Raw genomic sequence first — 15510 nt, forward strand, 5'->3', positions numbered from 1 at the left:
GGTGCTGGGAACTGAACTCAGGTCCCCAAAGAGCAGCAGGCACTGTCAACTCCTGAGCCATCTTTCCAGCTCCCCGTTTGCCCTTTTAGAGGTTAAATGAAAATTTAAAAATATTCACAGAGTAGTGTAGCCATTGCCACGATTGGTTTTAGAACATTTTTGTTACCCACAAAAGACCATATTCAGAGCTGAGTGTGATGGCACAAGCCTGCAATCCTGGCACTTGGGAATCTGAGGCAGGAGGATTGCTCTGAGTTGGAGGCCAGCCTGAACTGTATAAACAAAAAGGCCTTAGAGTCATGGCAGTTTTCACAAGTCTTTTCCTTTCGAGTCCCAGGCACCCCCTTTGTCTCTACAGACCTGTGTATTCAGGGTGTTTCAGGGTTCATCCGTGTTTGAGTGTGCACCCTTTTTCTCTCCTGGCTCTGCTACATCTCCATCCATCCATCCCGTCTTCTGACCATTTACTTTGGGTGATGGTTCATCTTCACGGTCAGCTTGTCTGGGTTAAAGTGATCGTGGAACACACCTCTGAGAGTGACTGAGGACGGTGTTTCCAGGAAGGGCTCGGTGAGGAGGGATACACCCTGAAAGTGAACCCTCTCGTGAGCTGGTTCTGGACGGAAAGAGGAAGAGAAACCGAGCAGAGCATCGGAAAGCCTCTGCTTCCTGACTACAGACAGACATGGCACAACCACCCACCTCATGCCCCTGCCACCGGCCTTCCCGGCCTTGATGGACTGTATGGCATCCACATCTTCGTAACCGTGAAAGAATGCTGCTCTGGGCGTCTGACAGACTTTGAGTGAAATGTTTTTGCTTCTGTTGGGAGGGGGAGTGACATTTCTAGGTCATTTTAGGTCACATGGTAATTCCAGGTTCAGCTTTTTGAGGAAATACTAGTTTTTAGGGTTCACTACTTAGCATTCCCATCAGCAATGTGGGATGTCCTCCTTTTCCCCACTCCTGGTCTCAGAATGTAGCCCAGGCTGGCCTGTGACTTGTGATCCTCCCTAGTTCAGTCTCCCAAGTGGCTGGATGGTAGGCACCATCATAATGTTCAACTTGTCCATTTGTAAATTAATACATTTGAGCCAGGTAACACACACCTGTAATCTCAGCACTTGAGAGGTAGAGGCAGGAGGATGAGAAGTTCAAAGGCAGACTTGTTCAAGGCTATCCTGGGCTACTTGAGACCCATTCTCAAAAACAAACAAACAATAAATAGATAAACAGAGGTATTTGTATTTTTTATTCAATTGTAAGGATTCATTCTTATTTCCTTCCTTCTTTCCTTCCTTCTTTCTCTCCTCCCTCCCTCCTCTCTCTCTCTCTTTCTGTCTTTCTTTCCTCCCTTCTTTCTTTATTATTTTTGCCTGTGAGTGTGTGTACCAGCACCTGTACACGCATGCAGTGCCCAGAAGAGGGCTGGAGTTACATACGGGTGTGAGCAGAAACATGTGGGTCTGGGAACCAAGTCTAGGTCTTCTGCAAAAGCAGTAAGTGTCTTTGACTACTGAGGGCGTGGCCTGTGGGGTGATGTCGGGTCTGTGCCTTTCCAATTGCCTCAGCACTAACATGCTTGTTTTATTTTCTGTCTCTAGAGTTTTCTTTTGAGACAGAATATGGCTCTGCCACTCTGTGTGGCCTAGAACTCACTGTGTAGCCCAGACTGACCTCAAGCTTGCAGCGATCCTCCTGCCTCTGACTCTTGAATACCGGGATTGCAGATGTGAGCTGCCCTTTAAGGAGCACCTCTGACATAAATAAGGTCCCACCCTTGTCTCTCCTTGTCATTGTCTTCCCAGTTGCTCGATGTTACACACGTGAACCATGCTCAGTAGCAGCAGCGACTGAACACACACAGGCGTGCTGGACACTCAGCAAAGTAAAGCAGCTGAGTGGGCCAGGCAGTTGGAAAGCATCCCAGATGGCCCAGACGGGTCTACCTTTCTCTGGAGATAAGGTCTCACATGGCCCAGGCTGGCTTCAGACTCCTTATGTATCTGATGATGATTCTGAACCCCCAATCCTCCTGCCTCTACCTCCTAGGTGCTGGCATTACAGATGTGCACCACCATGCCCTCCCAGGTGCTGGCATTACAGATGTACAATCACCATGCCCCCCCAGCTGCTGGCATTACAGATGTGCAATCACCATGCCCCCCCCAGCTGCTGGCATTACAGATGTGCACCACCATGCCCTCCCAGGTGCTGGCATTACAGATGTGCAATCACCATGCCCCCCCAGCTGCTGGCATTACAGATGTGCAATCACCATGCTCCCCCAGCTGCTGGCATTACAGATGTGCACCACCATGCCCTCCCAGGTGCTGGCATTACAGACGTGCACCACCATGCCCTCCCAGGTGCTGGCATTACAGATGTGCACCACCATGCCCTCCCAGGAGCTGGCATTACAGATGTGCACCACCATGCTCACCCAGGTGCTGGCATTACAGATGTGTACCACCATGCCCCTCCCAGGTGCTGGCATTACAGATGTGCACCACCATGTCCTCCCAGGTGTGGTACCAGGGCTCCCTGCATCCCAACTGCACACTCCACCTACTGAGTGTCCCCAGCCCTGGTCCTCATTCACTTTGACCCAAAGCTCTTTTACATCTAAGTCTCAGATGCTTTCTTAGGTCACCAAAAACTCTTTGCCGCAGGCTCCAGATCTCCCTGCAACTCTGCCTTCTGTGACTTGATGTACCAGGACAGAGATTCCCTCTTGGTGAGCAAGGAAAGTTCTGACCTTTCTGAGTCCTCCTCCCCAACCGCAGCCCGTGAGACGAAGCTTTGGCTTCCTTGTATGGTGTTCTGTTGCTGGAAGGTTCTCCTGGGTGTCTGACCCGAGACGCAGTGCTCTCCAGAGCATGCCAGAAATCCGTGTGCTGCTTGTTACCCATGACAGGCCTTGGTTCGATGCTGGGCATTCAGGGAATGCAGACAGCTTTTAGTGCTCCGCCTGGCAGGAATCAAGGCCTTGGGCAAGCCAACACCCTGCCCCTGCCTGTGGCATGGTGTCCCTTTTTGGACATAGTTTCTCCTTCTGTGTATCACCCCCAAGAAGAGTGAAGCCAGGCCACATCAACCACAACTGCAAACAGTCTAAACTGGACCTGTGGCATAAGTCTATAATTTCAACACTGGGGAGGTGGAGGCGGGAGGATGGCTCCAGGGCTCTGTGTTGTGGTGTGTCTGTGTGTCTGTGTGCATGTGTGTGTGCGTGCATGCATGCGTGTGTGTGTGTCTGTGTGCATGTGTGTGCGTGCGTGCGTGCACGTGTGTGTCTGTGTGCATGTGTGTGCGTGCGTGTGTGCACGTGTGTGCGCACGTATGTGTGCACGTGTGTGCATGTGCATGCGTGTGTGTGTCCAGGATCAAGTGGAGCACAAAGGACAACCGTGGGAGGTAGTTCTCGTCTCCCATCATACGTGTGCTGAGGACTGAACTGAGGTCATCAGACTTGGTACCAGGCGCCTCCACCTGTTGAGTCATGGAGCCAGGGGAAAGAAGTGTTTCATGAATTCTACTTCTTAGAAGGAAGATGAGGGAACAACCTTGGAAGAAAAAGTTTGTGCATAGAAAATGAAAAGTAGGCACGGTAACTCATGCCAGTAATCCCAACACTCAGGTGGTAGAGGATCCCGCCTTTAAAAAACACACATCTCTGCATCTTAAAGAGATCTCTGCCACCGTGCCAGGACCAAGGTCAGACTCTTCTGTTAGCCTTTTTGGAATGTAGTTACTTACAGTCCAGGTAGCTTAGACAGGGCTGGGCGCTCACAGCGCCTGAACTATCTGATTAGTCTTTGCTGTCTTCCTCAACAATCCTACAAGCGGTTCCATCAACCCGATTTGGCAGAGAAGGCAACTGGAATCTGCCTAAAGTCTCGGTTATTCAAGCTAGAGCTTTCCTGTGTCCTCAAAGTTCACGTGTGTGCACATGTGTGTGTGTGTGCATGCACACGCATGTGTACATGTAGTGGTGGAGGTCAGAGGTCAATTCAGGTGTGAGACAGGGTCTCTCATGGGGACCCAGGGCTCACAGATTAGGCGAGGCTGCCTGGCCAGCAAGCCCAAAGGATCCTTTTGTCTTTATCTTCCCAGAGCTTGGGTTAAAGGCGCATGCTTCTCACACCTGGCCGGGCTGTTTCTGTGGGAGCTGGGATTGAACCGTGGTCCTCATGCTTGTGAGGCAAGCACTTTACTGAATGTATCAGCTCCCCAGCCTGAAGTTCACGCAGCAGGGCACGATGACTCTTCCCCCTCTTTACTTCCAGGGGGGTTGTTACTTATTTTGCCAAGCGGGAGCCAGCTCAGACTAGCTGGTCGGTGGATGTTTATACAATAGGGATTGGTAACCTCTATGAATCAGGGGTCTCCATCTCCCCCACAGGATGAGGTCTTCTCTGTGACTGTAAAAACACCAACAGAGCCTTGACCCCGATGAGCACGGGGCCGCCCAGGGTCCACACCTGGTGGTCACACAGGGCTAGTTGCAGACCACACTAGGGTAGACACATCTGTTTGGAGAGGAGGAGGGTGTGCACAGGAGAGAGCAGGGGACTGTAGTACCGGCTCTTTACACAAGAACAAAGGGCCAGGGTTTTAGTCATGGGAACTTCCTGGGGAGGCATTGAACCTTGTCATTACGTCGGCCTTTCAAAACAGAGGAGCTATTCTGGAACAACTAAGGTGGCCTGTGTTGGGAGTGAAGGGGGATGCACAACACAGGGGAGGGGTGACCTCCTCTTCTGAGGAGTGACTGTGACTTCCAGGCTGAGGTCTGGACGTGGGAGCAGTTTGTGAATCAGAGTCTCCACCCAGGACCACACTCGGGGTCCTTTCTGCCGGCTAGATGGTGCCCCGCGGTGATGGACGGTCAGGTGATGTCTTACAGTGACTGGATGACCAGGTGGTGCCCTGCAGTGACTGGGTGGTCAGGAGGTGCCCCGCAATGATAGAACCCCTAGAACATCAGAGGCCACAGGAGCACCTAGATCTCTGAACCTGCTTTGGGTTGTCATCACTGGGAGACCACAGGCAGGCAAATCCTGGGTCAGTTTAGATGTTGTTCAGAAGGGGTGACCCCAGGGAGTATCTCTATGTGGAGGGCAAGCCAGGTGTGAACTGTGATAGGGCTCCAGAGGTTTTCTTGACCTTTGTTTTAATAAAATGATTGCTGGGCGGTGGTGGTGCAAACCTTTAATTCTAGCACTTGGAAGGCAGAGGTGGGCAGATCTCTGTGAGTCTGAGGCCAGCCTGGTCTATAGAGTGAGTTCCAGGACAGCCAGGGCTACGCTGAGAAATCTTGCCAAAATAAATAAATAAAAATTTAAAACTCCAGCTTTCTGATGAGTATAACTATTTAACATGTAAATGTTCTCTTTCCTTACCGTTTTGTGTGAGTGCGTGTGGGCGCCACAGCGCATGCAGAGGGGTTGGAGGGCGGCTTCTGGGACTGATTCTCCCACTTTACCGTGTGGGATCCAGGGACTGAATTTGGGTTTTCTGACCTGGCAGCAGGCACTTCTACCTAATGAGTGGCCCTTGCTTTTGTTTTGAGACAGGCTCTTGCTATGTGGCCCAGGCCGGCCTGAAACTTCTGGGCGATTCTCCTTCCTCTGCCTTCCGAGTGCTGAGATCACAGGTGTGTGCCGCCAGGCCTGTTTCTCCTGTCTCCCTGTGCAGAGCTGATTCACAGGCACCGGGAACATCTAAGCAGTGTGATCGTGATCCTCGAGGCTCAGAAGGAAAGCGAAAGTGAAGGATTAACAATAAGTAAGGGGTGATATGGTTCATGGGTCACCCCCTTTTATCTTCTGCCCATGGCAAGGCAGGAACTGCTGTTTCTTGCTCCTGGCAGACCCTCCCAGCTGCCATGACACCCCCCCCCCCCGCCCACTGCCCCATGGACTGGGGTAGATGATGACAGAGGAGCTCCCAGCCCTGCAGCCTCCAGATCTCCTTCCCAGGCGCCTCCACTCCTGTTCCCAGATGTATGACCTCTGGATACAGCATATAAGAAAGAGCCACCCCTGGCTCCAGGTCATCCCCACACAGTAGGAAGCAGAGCGGGGTGTGGTCATCTATTGCAGGGTTGCTGACCCTTGAGATGGTATCAAGTGGTCCTGGGATCAGACAGGGTGCCAGGGCTGTAAGCTGAGGTGACGTTCCCCCTGCAGGGCAGCTCCAGCAGTGGTGGGCAGAGGTGGGCAGGGACAGAGCTCTCTGGGGAGGATAGCGTGCTGTTAATCTACCCTGGTAGACAGATGCTGATAAGGAGCCTGGTATCTCCGCACTCCACTCCAGCACCACCCCACACCCATCTTATCTGCTCGCCCAACCAAGGCCAACTAAGATTTTCTTGGGTGCCAAGTGCCACAAGAGACACCGAAGATGGCAGTGAACAGCACTCTATTGTATGGCCCTTTGGAGGTCCCAGGAAGGTGAAAGACTTTGAACGCCTAGTTGGTGTGCAGAAAGAGCTACAAAGGAGCGTGTGGGGTCTTTAAGGAGGCTCAAGTTTTGTTCTGGTGACAACAATGACATTCAAGATGACATCACCCAGGTAAGTGGAGGAGCGAGGGCACACGCAGCTAAGGCCCTGTCGTGTGCAGCTGAAAGGATAAGGGAGTCTAAGTGAAGTGTGTGAGTGTCTATGAGTGTGTGCGGTTGTGTGTGGACTTGTGTGTTTGTGAATGAGTGGGTGTGGCTGTTGTCTTTGTATGAATGTTGTGTATGAGCATGTGTGCATAAGTATGTAATGTGTTGAAGCTAAATTTATTTTGGGTTATTTTCTGCGTATGAGTGTTTTGTCTGTAGGTGTGTATAAGCGCCACATTTATGCAGTGCCAGATGAGGCCAGAAGAGGGAGTTAGACCCCTGGAACTGGAGTCATAGATGCTTGTGAGTCACCATGTGGGTGTTGGGAATGGAACCCAGGTCCTTGGCAAGAGCAACAGGTACTCTCTTTTTCAAGTTGTTTGTTCGTTTGTTTATGCATTTTTTAGACAGGGTCTCTCTAGGTAGCCCTGGCTGTCCTGCAACTCATGTAGATCAGGCTGGCTTTCAAACTCACAGAGTTGCCAGAGACCCGCCTGCCTCTGCCTCCTCTGTGCTGGACTAAAGGCGTGCACCACCAAGCCCAGTGCACAGAATGCACTTAAAATCCAAGGCACCTGTCTGGGCCCCAGTTGTCCCGCAGTTGACTGCTTCCCTTTCCCCCAGGTATGCTGCAGTTAAATGTTCCCCTTTCCCCCAGGTGTGCTGCAATAAATTTGTTCCCCTTCACCGCTCAAGCGCAGCTTCACAAACCCTCTGTGTTCTTTGTGGCCCCTGTGTAATGAGGGTGTGTAAGGAGACGCACTTCACTAGAATAACTCACCTGGCAAGCTCTGACACAGACAGGGTTTGACCGGGAGTTGGCACTTACGTCACTTACCGTGGAAAGCCTCCCCTTCCCAAGCCTCTGCTCTCTCTAAATGCTAAATGCTGCTTCCTGCGATGAAAGGAGATAGATGTATGGACCGTGCCTCAGCGACTCGCCTGGCTATTGTGAGCAAGGCCCTGGAACACAGTGTTCAGAATATTAGTTACAGCCACTATTATTTATGTCATCAAATTTGAATACCAAATGACTTTGATAGGTACAAGGGAGGACACACGTATGATAAATCTGGATGTTGCTAAACAGAGGACACTAGTAAATCAAGAAAGAAGGGAACAGAGGCCGTGTGTGCAGCTAGTCAGAGACAGGCTCTGGCGAAATGAACCTCGAGCCTGCTCCTGAGTTCAGCCTCTCAACTCCACCATGCGTGTGTGCGTGCATGTGTGCACGCATGTGCGTGTGCATGTGTGTACGTGCACGTGTGTGCATGTGCATGCATGCGTGTGTGCATGCATGTGTGTGCGTGCACGTGTGCATGCATATAAGTGTGCACATAGGTGCATGCGTGTGTGTGCATGCGCGTGTGTGTTCACACGTGTGTGTGATGTGACACAGGCTGGCCTTGAACCCACCACATAGGCAAGGCTGGCTTTGGACTTCTCTTGGTCCTGCCGGCTGCACCTCCTGAGTGCTGGGATGGCAGCCATGTTTCTCATGCCCGCTTCTCTCTTGCCCAGTCTCACCAACAGGATGCCTTTGTTCTGGGAGTTCAGACTCTGCCAGCCACCAAGCCCATTTCTACCCTTCCTGAAATGCAAGACAGGTTGGTGCCTACTCAGTCACAGGCCGTGCTGGGGGTAAAGCTGACCCACAGTTGGCCTTCCTAAAACCCTGGGAGGGTCCTGCAGCTCCAGGTCCCCCCTTGTGTTTATGCTGTTTCCTGTTTGTGTTTTCTGACCGCGTGCTAACCGTGAGCCGCCTTTCTCTTGAAGTTTGCATCTCACTCTGCGGAGGGTTTGAGCTGAGGAGAAACGTTTCCTGAAGCAATTTCTCAAACCTCTTTCCAAATATCCGTATTTATCATGGCAAGATGGAGTTGGGCTTCTCAAGATCAAAATGTCGGTCTTTAGTTTACCCTAATTCATGAGTCCTAAAAACTATCCCCTTCTCTGGCCTCCTAAGGCTCTAACTACAGTGTTAGCAACGGCTCTGTTGACACAAAACACTGCTCTTGTTCTTGGAGACAGTTTACTCTAGGCCAAACACAAGTGCCCATGGCCCAGGACACGGGTTCGGGTGATGAGACATGGCATGTTCTATGTGGAACAGGTTCTCGAACTTGGATAGTCACAGAACAAAGAAAGGAGCTTAGGAGCACACTGGGAGGGACGCCTGGTAGGTGGGTACAGCCAAGCTGGGGAATCTCTGCTGTGGGCGATCTTGGATACCAGAGGCTTTCTGATGGTTAGCCTTAGGCTTGGCTGGAGCCTGTGGTTTCCTAAGTTTAAACATTCTGGAAGATTTACCTGCCAACCACAAGATGTTAGGCCAGATTAGAAGTTGGTAGCTAATGGCTTTTAAGGACACTAAAGACAGACTAAGATAAATTTGCCTCGGGGCCTGCAACGTTCCAGCTCCCCAGAGTCTTCTGGCCTCTTAGCGGGAACACAGGGGCTTCAGCAGCTTCTCTAGAGAACTCAGGCCACAGCTTTCTGGGGGTATAGGTTCCACAAAAAAACAGAATATTTTTAAAGGTTTATTTATTTCTTTACTTTATGAGTGTTTTTGCCTCCATGTATGTCTGTGTGTGTACCTGGTACCCACAGAAGACAAAAGAGGGCATCAGATCCCTTAGAATAAAATTGCAGGTGGTTGAGAGTCACTATATGGGTGCTGAGAACCACACCTGATCCTTTGCAAAAGCAGTCGGGTGGTGGTGGGCCTGCCATTAATCCCAGCACTCGGGAGACAGAGGCAGGTGGATCTCTGTAGGTTTGAGGTCAGCCTGGTCTACAAGAGCTAGTTCCAGGACAGCCTCCAAAGCTACATAAAAACCCTGTCTTGCAAAGAGAGAGAGAGAGAGAGAGAGAGAGAGAGAGAGAGAGAGAGAGAGAGAGAGAGATCTCCAGTCTTCGAAGCCAGGTTTTGAAGGTAGTTCATCATCTGAGTATGGTGTCGCAGGCCCGTATAGACTCACACATGAGAAGCTGAGGTAGGAAGATGGAGTTGAAGTTCAGCCTAGCGTATGTGGTGAGTCCCTGTCAAAACAAGAAAAAAGAAAAAGGCCAGGTTTGGTGCCACACAAATTTAGTCCCAGTACTTGGGAGGCAAAGGCAAGCAGATCGCTATGAGTGAGTTCCAGGCCAGCCTGGCTTACATAGTGCGTTCAAGGCCAGCCAGAGCTACCCAGTGATACTGTCTCAAAGGAAAAAGAAAAAAGGACAGAGAAGGGCACACAAGTTCTTACCTGTGAGTCTCCTCGCTGTGGAGAGCCAGCACGGTAAGAATGTGACTTTGAAAACTTGACCTTTCTTTCTGCTTCGGCGGTCTGTGAAGACCTCAGGGGAGCTATTAGAATTCAGGTAGGAACTGAACTTCCCATCTGGGTACAGTTGAGAGATTAGGCCATTCAGTTCCTCACAGTAGACGGTCTGCCTCCTCAGTGCAGGGTGGGGTCGGGGGTGAGGGGGGGGCACAGGTGCTCGCTGGGCTGGGCTTCTTGCTTCACTGACTCCGGGAAGTGGGATTGCTTGTGGCTACCAGGGTAAGGACTGTTGCAAACCACAGAAGTAGGTCATGTGTGTATGTGTGTGTGTATGTATGTGCGTGTGTATATGTGTGTGTGCATGTGTGTGTCTGTATGTGCTTTGTGTGTATGTGTGTCTCTGTATGTGCGTGTGTGTATGTGCATGTGTGTTTGTGTATGTGCATGTGTGTGTCTGTGTGTGTGAGTGTGTATATGTGTTTGTATGTGCATTGTGTACGTGTGTGTGTGTGTGTGTGTGTGTGTGTGTGTGAAGGTCAGAAAACAACTTGCAGGCCTCGGTTCTCTTCTCCCACCCTGTGGGTCCCTCAGATCAAACCCAAGGTGTTAGGGTTGGAAACCAGGGCCTTTACAGTCTGAACCCCTAGGCTGGAGATCTCCTATCTTTGAAGGTTTCCCATGGAAGATGTGAAGGACAGAGCCTAGCACGGGTCATAGTAGGAACTAGAAATGAATTCCACTGAGACAGAGAACGGTGCGGAGAATCGCCTGTAGCCCAAGTCGACCTCTATGGTGCCCCCAAAGAGGGCATCAGATCTCCTGGGCCTAGAGTTACAGACGGTTGTGAGCTACCCACTGAGTGCTGGGAACTGAATTTGGGTTCTCTGCTACAGCTGGCCAGTGTCCTTAACCACCGAACCCCTGCTCCAGCCCTCTTTATCATAATCTGTGTCTGTTTATCCAGTGTCCTTAACCACCAGACCCCTGCTCCAGCCCTCTTTATCATAATCTGTGTCTTTCTGTTTATCCAGTGTCCTTAACCACCAGACCCCTGCTCCAGCCCTCTTTATCATAATCTGTGTCTTTCTGTTTATCTCACCTTCTTCTCATCCGGAACTGAAGTGCTTCTTCTTCATTATAGATCATCTTGACCAACTTCCTCTTCATAAGAGATCAGCCTGACCAGCTTCCTCTTCATAAGAGATCAGCCTGACCAGCTTCCTCTTCATAAGGGATCAGCCTGACCAACTTCCTCTTCATTATAGATCATCTTGACCAACTTCCTCTTCATAAGAGATCAGCTTGACCAACTTCCTCTTCATATAATAACTGGGGAAACTGCCCAGAGCAGGGAGCAAGCTGGAAAGATCCTGTGGTCTTAGGTGGATAAGGTGTATATGCGCCATAGTTTACATTGCTCCAGAGGGACAGAACTGCTGGTAATAATTGATAGCATTTAGCACCTTATATTTGGTTTGGGGTAGGTTCTTTTCATTCATTTGGTTTTTAAGATAGTCTCATGCACTCCAGGTTGGCCTCAAATTCATTTTGAGGATGACCTTGAACTCCTGATTCTCCCGTCTCCCCTCCCCGAGAGCAGGGTTAGTACTGTTTGGCTCCAATCCCAGTTTATTCTGTGCTGGGAAGTCAAACCCAGGTGTTTGGGCAAGCTAAGGAAACACCTAACCAACTGAGCAATAACCCCAGCCCTCCTTGTGTTTTGAGACGGGGTCTCACTTTGTAGTCCATGCTGGGCTTGAACTCCTGGTGATTCTCCTGCCGCAGCCTCCTGTAAGGCTGGGGTTATAGGTGTAGCTGCCACGTCCGCTCCAGTTTGTGTTCATCCCCCCCTGCCGCTTCCTAGCCTGAGTTCTGCCAACTCTGTCTCCAAGGCTTCGGACAACACCCGCCCCTGCCCACCGATCTCCTGGTCAGTGGCAAACTCCTTATAGAGCAGGCGCAGACTGAGGGCTGGTGTTTTCCTTCCTGAGACTGGACTTGGGTCAAAATCAACAGGAGCTCGATTCCCTGACGTGGCTCCATGTTTCCTTTCCTGAACTCTGTGTTTTGTGCTTAGTGTTCTTCCAGCAGTTCGAAGGTGTCTGACCTTCTGGGCGCGAAGATAAGTGCACTAAAGACCCACACAGGGAATGACTCACACGGGGGTGGATCCTGAAGCCAGGGGTCCCTGCTCTGCTTGTAGATGGAGTGAATTGGGGTATTTCTAGAAGGAGGCTTAAAGTCTCTCTCTCCCTCTCTCTCATTGCTCTCAAGCTGGCCCCAAACTTGGTGTGTACTTGAGGTGACCTTTAACTCCTGATTCTCCCGCCTCCGCTCTTTGGGTGCTGGGATTACAGGCACGAACCATCATACCTATTTTATGTGGTTCCGGGGATTAAACCCAGGGTCTTCTATACCAAAGGAGCCATGTACATCAAACCAGGCACAGCGATGCTTGCTCTAATCTCAGCATTGGAAAGGTAGAGGCAGAAGGATCAGGGTCATTCTCAGTTACGTAGTAAGTCTGAAGCCAGACGACAATATGTGAGACCTTGTCTCAAAGAAACCAAACAACTACCCAACATCAGTGAGCTATCTATTCTTGTCTGTTGGCCCGGCTATGGTCATTTCCAGAAAGGAATAGAAGTGTAGAGAAAAAGCCACACAATTGGTAGGTAGGGCTTGGGGCTGCAGGACATGAAATTCCAGGCCACGCTGAACCTCCCACAGCACCCTGTGTTCCTATCCAGTCTTCCGTCTACTGACTAACCTCACTCCGATGACTGTGTAGATAGGCTCAGCTCAGATGTGGGCTCTGACTCAGCTGTGACCACCCTGGGCTATAGGGACCCACAGCTAGGGAGGGGCTCTTAGTGGGCGTCTTTATTCCATTTCCAGCACAGTGCCTGGAACGCAGTGGCAGACAAAAGGGTGGGGGAGGATTGCAGGTTAGAGATAAAGGTGGTCGCACGGAGGTTTGGGGAAGGCTGTGATGTGCGGCTAAATCCATGGCCCTGAAAGTCCTCGGCAGGTGGCTGGGAGGCACCTTGGCATCGATTGTATAGAAACAGGTTACATCTGAAGACATGGTTCATCGGCTTAGCATCTCAACCTCGATAAATGACCCAGACTGTGCTCACGTTAATCTACTCAGGAGACTGGGTATCTCCTAGCATCCTTACACAAACAAAATTACACACCCCATTCTAACAGAGGGTTTTCCCTTTCATCTTTATTAACCAGCGTTTGCCTTGGGCCACTTTTGTCTCCTTCCTCACCAGAGGCCGTCCTCTGTCCCTCTGAGACACACATCCCTCCCTTCCTTCTCTCCCTTGTCCCTTCCCCTTCTCCCACATCCTCCATCTCCTGCCTTTCATCCCTAGGGGCAAATAAATCTCTTTCGTGCTAAGAACTTTGTGCTGAATACCTGTCCCTTCAAGTCACAGCTCACAGAAGCTGGGAACCTGGAGCTGTGGAGATGTGAGGAGAGTCTCCGGAGTTGGGGGGGGGGGAGCTCTAGGGGAAGAACAATGCTGGTGCCGCTGCAGCTGCTGTTGCACAGAGCCAGGACCCCCAAACACTACCGAGAGACCAGATCCAGTGCAAAAGCAAAGAGTCTTTTTTTTTTTTAATTATTATTTTAATTATAGTAGCATGCTGGGTCTGACCATCCTACACAAAGGCAAGACGGTGATGACCCCAAGGAGGTGGGGGCTTCTTTTAAGCGTTACTGAGGGGAGTGTCTAAGGAAGTTAGGTCATTTTAAATATGATCGGTTTAAGCAAGTGGAAATCAGCCAGGCGGTGGTGGCACACGCCTTTAATCCCAGCACTCGGATCTGTGTCAGTTCCAGACCAGCCTGATCTACAGAGCGAGTTCCAGGACAGGCTTCAAAGCTACGCAAAGAAACCCTGTCTCTCTGGGTGGTGGTGGCGCATGCCTTTAATCCCAGCACTCAGGAGGCAGAGGCAGGAGGATCTCTGTGAGTTCGAGGCCAGCCTGGTCTACAAGAGCTAGTTCCAGGACAGGCTCCAAAGCTACAGAGAAACTCTGTCTCGAAAAACCAAAAATTAAAATAAAAATTAAAAAAATTAAAAAAAAAAAAAGCAAGTGGAAATCGTATTAGTACATCTTAATTGGCTAGGGCTAGTCTGGGGTTTTCCATTTGGGGGCAGACCTGGACAAGCCCCAGGCTCTGTCCTTGAGCTGCTGTGGAGGCTGGCTCAGGCCTGGCCTGGCCTAGTACCAGGCACGCTCCTCCTTGCTGTTGGGGGTGTTAGAATTTGATTGTCCTTTATTCGTGGCTTTTCCTCAGAAACTGCTTGTTCAGTCTCAGGAAACTGAAACTGAGGCCTGATCTCTGAGAGAAGAAGAGCAGCATGTTGTAGCATCTGCTTGGTCCTGTCACTGCTCTGCCTGACGGGTGTAGCGCTTGCTCTTACACCAGGAACTGGATGGAGACTGAGAGGGGACACTTGGGAGCCCATCACAGGCTGAGCCAGTAAGCGGCCCAACTAGGAAAGATATCACGTCATTCTTACACACGCTTCCTTGGCCCAGCTAGGAAAGATCACGTCACTCATTGCTCCAGCCGGAGGAGAGGTCACAGGCACTGCCGAAGCGCTCACGGTCCACCACGTCCTCCACCGCCTAAGGGAGGCTAGTTTCTGACAGTGATTACAGGGATGACGGCAGAGCAGGTCTCAGAGGTGTCCCTTGCTGAGCACAAGGAAGATAAATTGTGTCAAAGAGCGACCGAGAACTGTCCGCAGAGCTGTATCCCGGGCAGAGATCACTGCGTGGACAGTTGTCTCTGGCTTCTCCCACAGTCTGCTGTTTTCTCCCACAGAGTGGGGGCTGTGCCGCTCCCTGGTAACAATGTGTGTGCCCCCCCCTCTTTTTTTGAAACAAGGTTTCTTTTTCTTTGTGGGCAGCTGTCCTAGAACTAGCTCTGTAGACCAGGCTGGTCTCAGAGTCACAGAGGTCCGCCTGCCCCTACCTCCCAGTGCGGGATTAAAGGCCACCATCGCCCTGCTCAGCTGTAGGTCTTGATTGGACTATTCCTGGTTCAGGCTTTACTGAAGCCGAGTCGACCCCTACCTGAGTGTCAGGTTTTACAATAAGGGGAGGTGAGAGTAGAAAGGAAGAGATGGATGAGTGTTCTTCCTGGGCCAGGGTCGGGGACTTGCTGCAGCAGGAGCCAGGTCAGGACCCGAGTTACTGGACTATGGAAAGGCAAAATGCTACCAAAGACTGAGAATCTTGTGGGGTTCCTTGCACCCTCTGGAGCCAATGTCCCTCCCTTAGGGTATCCACACCCCTCAGAATTCCTCCCTTTCACCTTCTCCATCTGCTGCTCCCCATTTCCTCCAAATATTTTCAATCTCAATCATCAACATTTTTCTTTCCATATTTTTCTTCTTTCCCCCCCTGTACCAGCAGTTTTCTCTCTTCCCTACCGTTTGTTCTCCAGGATTCCACTATGTAGTTGAGGTTGGCCTTAAACTGAAAAGCAATGCTCCAGCCCCGTGAGCCTCCCGAGCTGTGAGCACAGACACATGCCTCCATACCCAGCTCCTCTTTGCCGGTATCGCCTGCTTCCTGCTTCCACGCTCTCAGCCACGCC

The 15510-nt window shown here is 50.9% G+C and overlaps 2 long non-coding RNA genes across 3 annotated transcripts; one reads left to right on the forward strand and one right to left on the reverse strand.

Moving 5' to 3' along the window:
• Window positions 1-3820: 3820 nt before the first annotated feature.
• LOC126494389 (uncharacterized) lies at window positions 3821-13672 on the forward strand. 2 transcript variants are annotated; one of them, XR_007589994.1, is made up of 5 exons: window positions 3821-5067; window positions 5580-5790; window positions 6278-6580; window positions 8137-8222; window positions 11026-13672. It is a non-coding gene; the product is annotated as an uncharacterized lncRNA (long non-coding RNA). The 2 variants fall into 2 exon arrangements; XR_007589993.1 differs by having other exon boundaries at window positions 3821-4895.
• On the reverse strand, window positions 6615-10010 carry LOC126494390 (uncharacterized). Its single transcript, XR_007589995.1, has 3 exons — window positions 9867-10010; window positions 9597-9657; window positions 6615-7578 (listed from the first exon to the last, which is right to left on the reverse strand). It is a non-coding gene; the product is annotated as an uncharacterized lncRNA (long non-coding RNA).
• Window positions 13673-15510: the final 1838 nt, after the last annotated feature.

Source organism: Alexandromys fortis, unplaced genomic scaffold (genome assembly GCF_014885135.2).
Source record: "Alexandromys fortis isolate MF-2015 unplaced genomic scaffold, M_Fortis_MF-2015_v1.1 scaffold_390, whole genome shotgun sequence".
Classification (NCBI taxonomy): domain Eukaryota; kingdom Metazoa; phylum Chordata; class Mammalia; order Rodentia; family Cricetidae; genus Alexandromys; species Alexandromys fortis.